The 5,808-nt window shown below is 43.4% G+C and overlaps 1 non-coding gene across 1 annotated transcript; it reads left to right on the forward strand.

The window, feature by feature from the left end:
* Window positions 1-4,467: 4,467 nt before the first annotated feature.
* Window positions 4,468-4,574, forward strand: LOC130850547 (U6 spliceosomal RNA). The gene has a single exon (XR_009052919.1). It is a non-coding gene; the product is annotated as a U6 spliceosomal RNA (small nuclear RNA).
* The last annotated feature ends 1,234 nt before the right edge of the window (window positions 4,575-5,808 follow it).

The following is a 5,808-nucleotide window of genomic DNA, read 5'->3' on the forward strand; positions in this document are numbered from 1 at the left end:
CAGAACTAACATCACATCTGTTTGTATGGTTCTTGTGTGCCCGGCAGCCAAGCAGTTGGACACAAGCAGGGCTGGGGCAGTGGGGAAACAATTGCGCTGGGACTCAGACAGGGTGGTCTCCTCTGTCTACCTGAGCCTCAAACTACGGTTTTCCAGACTCCAGATGGTGATCATGATTGTTAAAAAGCAAGCATTATCCCTGTTAATGAGGATAATAAAACTGAACAATTCATGAGCACCGACAACATACGGAGCTGCCTACAAAACACAGATTTACCCAGCATTATCAGGAAATGAGGTTTTCCACATCAGTGAATTTTCTGGAAAATGAGGGCTTACCTCATTAGCGTCGATATTTTTTCTGAAGATATTAACCATTTGGGATGGAAATATGTGTCAGATACGTAATATACTTTCCTGTCTTGCTAAACAGTTGATCAGATACTGCATACAGCATTTTATCTGGATGTCTCCTTACGAACACGCACTGAAGCACAGGAAGGAGGGCTCTCCGTCCATCGCACCTTCGGGTCTTTACTGGGACGGCCCACTTCGCCTTGACTGAGAGGCAGCTGTATGCAGGTCTCTCTGCAGGCCACCGTAAGCTCCTTAGGTGGAAACCAGGGCTTTTTATCCTTGACCTTACATCCCCTATAGCCTTGCCACGCAAAAGGTGGTCCCCAGGAAAGCAAGTCAGCACCACCTGGGAGGGGATTAGGACTGCAGACTCTCTGGCCCCATCCCAGACCTGCTGGATGAATTTGATTCTGCATTTTAACAAGAGCCTCGGGTGATTCATATGCACCTGAGACTTTGAGACGTATCACCCTCCAGCTGTGCTTGCCAAACTGTTCCCTGACCAGTTACATCATCCTCACCTGAGGATGCCTGTTAGAAACGTGGGTCACGGGGCCCTGTTCAGACCCCAGAATCAGAATCTGTGGGGAGTAAAACCCAGAAATTTATTTTTCTCTCACTCTAGGGGCAATTCTGATATGCACCAATACTAAGAGTATCCAGCCCTGCGCTCTGCTCATAGGAGGTACTCGATAAGCTTTTTGTGTTTTTTTTTAACTCGCTTTACTTCACCTTTTAGTAAACAAAGCAAATCCACGAACGTCTGCAATGCCCTGTAAAGGGCTGCCTCACCACCGAACCATCATTTCTGGAGGGAAAGAAACCATGGCTTCAGGCACATACCTGACGTTTGGCCATGCCCCACGATCAATGTTCCAACATCACCAGGGACAGAAGGCTCAGCGTCAGAACTCCTGCCCCAGCCTGCCTAAGAGAAGCACTTCTTCAGCTCTTCCAGCCCATCTTGAGGCTCCGGGATACTGAGATGGCGCGGGAGCCCGTCTTAATTTCCGTCGCGAGCTCCGAGCTGCCGCCGTCCGGGCTCCGCAGCGCCCCCTCGGGCAGCCGGCCCTCCAGGCTTTGGTCTGGCTCGCGTGCGCCGAGAGTTCCGGCGCTTCTGCGCGGCGTGGCGCTCGGAGACGCACGTACGACGCTCCGTGAGGACCATCGCCTCCTCCCATCCCTTCCCTCCGCTCGCCAGCTTGTCCAGCTTCTCGGCCTCCCGCGGGAAACCTGGAGCCCGGGCGGAACCGGCCGACCTGGGGTGGCATAGGATGGAGACGCGCCCACTGTAAAGAACCTGGCCGTGGACCACCCGCTCCCCACTCCAGACCGCAGCCCTGAAACTCCCGCTCCCCGTGAGAAACCTTCCCTCAAGGGGCGCACAGCGTGGCCCGACACACCTGCGGCCTTCAATAAGTTTTTATTACATTGAATGGAACGCTTGTCTTTGTTTTCATGGTTACCCTGTCTCCTCCTTCACTAGCAAGCTGACAGGTGTTAGTCCTTTTTGTCTAAGCAGATAACAAGCCCATTTCCAAGTTTCTGACCTAGTGGTTAAGATCTCTGGCTTTACTAAGTCAAAGAAGGAAGACACAAAAGGCCATATATTGTATGATTGTATTTGCATGAAATGTCCCAAATAGACAAATCCACAGAGACAGGAAGTAAATGAGTGGTTGCCAGGGACTGGAGGGAGGGGGAAATGGGGAGTGACTGCTAGTAGGTGTGGGGTTTCTTTTGGGGGTGGGGGTGAAAATAAAATGTGGAATCAGATAGCAGTGATGGTTACACAATCTTGTGAATATACTGAAAACCACTGGTTGTACATTTTATAAGATCTCAATTTTTAAAAGGTATCTGGCTTTAGAATCAGACCATCTGAGTTTGAATCTGGCCCCTGCCACATCTTAGCTGTGCCACCCTGGACAAGTTAATTTACCTCTTTGAGACCCAGTAGCATGGTCTAGAAAGAGGATGATCAAAGTGCTCATGTCACAGGTTTGCTGTGAGATTTAAATAGGACGGTCTTAAAGTGCCTGATACATCATAAGTGCGAACGAATGTTTGCTGCTGATTTTGAATGCAGCAATTCTCAAACTTGAAGATGCATAAACATCACCTGGGGAGCTTAAGAAGATGAATACCCCTTACATTTTCAGATTTATAAGCCTGCAGTTTGGCTTCAGAATCAGCATTTTTAATAAACATCATTTTGATGCAAACAGCCTGGAAATGACACTAAGAGAAATACTGTTCAACACTTCTGTAGAATGGGAAAAATTGATCACGTTTTTAACAAGCTTCCCACTTAGGGTGTAGAAAACTGGGGAAAAAATCACTCCTATCCTTATACCAAAAAAAAAAAGTTTGGACAATATGCAAATTCACAACTTTTCTTGAACCCATCAGAGAGCAGGGACTGAAGGGCAAGCAACTAACCTGAAATTTAAGTAAACTACAGGCACCTCCCTAGAGAGACAGACATGAGCACTTGATAATCTGGAGCAAACGCCACTAGACCCAGATAAGAATAACTTAACTAAAACTTTCAACACGTTGCTAAAGGCTGAATTTAGGCTGGTGAGAAATATAGAAGGCCTGGAGACACAGACAAAAGAGAATTATACACACTCTCACAGGCTCTTCTCCACAGACCTCACTGGGTATATCCAAGAAAGATTAGAGCAGGACAAGAGTCCTGAGATAACATCTCATGTGCTGCAGGCTTGGGAGAAAGGAATGCAGCCACTGTGGGAAACACATGAAGCCCCACCTGGATCCTTATCCTCTATTTCTCCTACGGAGCAAACGCCTTAAAATGTTGGCAAAAGGGCAACAAGCCCTGTCACTCTGAGGGGACTGGTGAAAAAGCCATTGCAGCTAGGGGAAGGGGAGGGGTAAAGGTGTGGCAAAGTCTCTAGCGATAGGAAGGAGCAGGAATAGGTGCTGGGCCCAGACCTGCAGCTAAAGCACCACGACCGCTGAGAAAGCTCTACCCCCAAGACCCAGAGACACATTGCCTGTTTGCAACTGAGACTTAATCAGACAACAGAGGATGCTTTCTGCTGTTCCCCACCAGCTAGTAAAAAGTGATAGTAGTCTACTGCTGGAAGAGGTACAAAAGCACAGAGACAGGCCCTTACTGAAGCACAGTGCAAAGGGAAGACCTAAAGCTGAGTCAGAGCAGACACAAGGGCAACGAACCTTCCAGCAAACAAGGCCCCCACACTAAACACAGGATACACTAGACGTATTTGAAAACTCTTGTACTGAAGGTAACTATAGCAACAACATCCCAAAGTGCCTCAACTTTTAAGTAAGCTGACTCAGTTCCCCACATTAAATGCTAAGAAAATGCATGCCCATTTCTAGGTGTAACAACTATTTAACTCAGTCTCTGCCATTGTACACAAGATATCTGGCTTTCATCAAAAAATTGCAAGGTATACAAAGACACAAGAAAAACAAAAACATTGTCAAGAGGCAAAGCAATCAACAAAACCAGACTCAGCTATGACAGAGATGTCAGAATTATATAGGGAATTTAAAACAACTATGATTATTATGTTCAAAGGCTCTAGTGGAAAAGGTGGGAAATATGCATGATATGAGTAGTTTCTATAAAAAGAAACTATAAGAAGAATCAAATGGAAATGCTAGAATGAAAAACACAATAGCAGAGATAACAAATGCCTTCAATGGGCTCAACAGACTTCAAACAGCCAAGGAAAGAATAAGTGAGTTTGGAGATGTCAATAGAAACAACACAAACTGAAACCCAAGAGAAGAAAAAAGAAAAAAGAGTGGGTTAAAAAGAAAACAGAACAGAGCACCCAAGAACTGTGGAACAATATCAGTCTAATATGCATGTAATTGGAATCCCAGAAGGAGAAGAGAAAGCAAGACAGAAAAATATTCAAAGAAATAATGCATTTAAATTTATCTTCATTTAAGAAGGAAACCCAAAAAAGAGGTGATATATGTATACATATAGCTGATTCACTTTGCTGTACAGTATAAACTAACAATATTGTAAAGCAACTATACTCCAATAAAAATTTTTTTAAAAAGAAGTTGAGATGTACCTAAAACAAAAAGCAACTGGCAGTGCTCGCTTCAGCAGCATATATACTAAAATTGGAACGATACAGAGAAGATTAGCATGGGCCCTGTGCAAGAATGACATGCAAATTCGTGAAGCATTCCATATTTTTAGTATCATTGACATATATGCACTACCATGTGTAAAATAGATAGCTAGTGGGAAGCTGATATATAGCACAGGGAGCTCAGCTCGGTGCTCTGTGATGACCTAGGGGGGCAGGATGAGGGGGTGGTGGGAGGGGATATACATATACAAAAAAATTATCTTCATTTATTCCATTTTCAGTGCTCTTCATTTCTTTGTATAGACCCAAGATTCTGTCTGGTGTCATTTTTACTGGTACCAGAAGAACTTCCTTTAACATTTCTTGTACTTCTAGGTCTGCTGGAAGTTCTTATTTGTCTTTTAAGATTCTTATTTCTCCTTCAGTTTTGAAAAATGTTTTTGCTGTATATGGAATTCTGGGTTGATCTTTTTTTTTTTTTTTTTCTTTCAGCACTTTAAAAATTCTACTCCATTGGCTTGAATAGTTTCTGACAAGAAGTCTACTTTAATTGATATCTTTTTTCCTCTAAATGCAATATATCTTTTCTCCTTAGCTGCCTTCAAGAATATCTCCCATCTTTGGCTTTCGGCAATTTGAATGATATGCCTAGATATGTGTTGCTGTGTGTTTTAGTATTTATCCTGCTTGGTATTCTCTGAGCTTCCTGGGTCTGTGGTTTGGTGTCTTAATTTTAGACTGATCTCTGGCTATCATGAAGGTGTAATTTTTAGGCTGGGAATTGAAGAATGAGTAGGTCTGAGTCAGAAAAAGAAAGAATGAGAAGCATTTCATTAAAGAGGGTTCTGAGGAGATGGAAGAAAGCATGATTAATGGCAAGGGGTGAGGAGAGATACTCACATTTTGGGCAAATAAAAAAGACTATTACAGCTAAGTAAAAAGAGTGAATGGGAAGGTACAGTAGACAAGCTTGGACAAACAGGCAAAGGATACATTTGGGAAGACTTATAACCCATATTAAGCATTTATTCTTAGGGTAGACATTGAAGGTTTTTAAGCAGAGGAGTGATATAATCAAATTTAAGTTCTTAAATTAATAATTCATAATAAGCATCCTGCCTCTTGAATAGAGAGTATATTATGCCTAATGTCTTAGACCCAAGGGTTTACAATTACCTTGGATAGATTTTCAAGCTCTTCTCTTCCATTTTCGCTTGCCCTACATCTTCTATCATCTAATATATACCTCCTAGTCTCCCTGCAAAACTTACCTATGCTATGGTACATTCCTTTGGGTCTTACTATGTGTTTATCAATATTCTCTTTTCTTCACAGAGCT

Source organism: Hippopotamus amphibius, chromosome 3 (assembly GCF_030028045.1).
Source record: "Hippopotamus amphibius kiboko isolate mHipAmp2 chromosome 3, mHipAmp2.hap2, whole genome shotgun sequence".
In the NCBI taxonomy this organism is placed as follows: Eukaryota; Metazoa; Chordata; class Mammalia; order Artiodactyla; family Hippopotamidae; genus Hippopotamus; species Hippopotamus amphibius.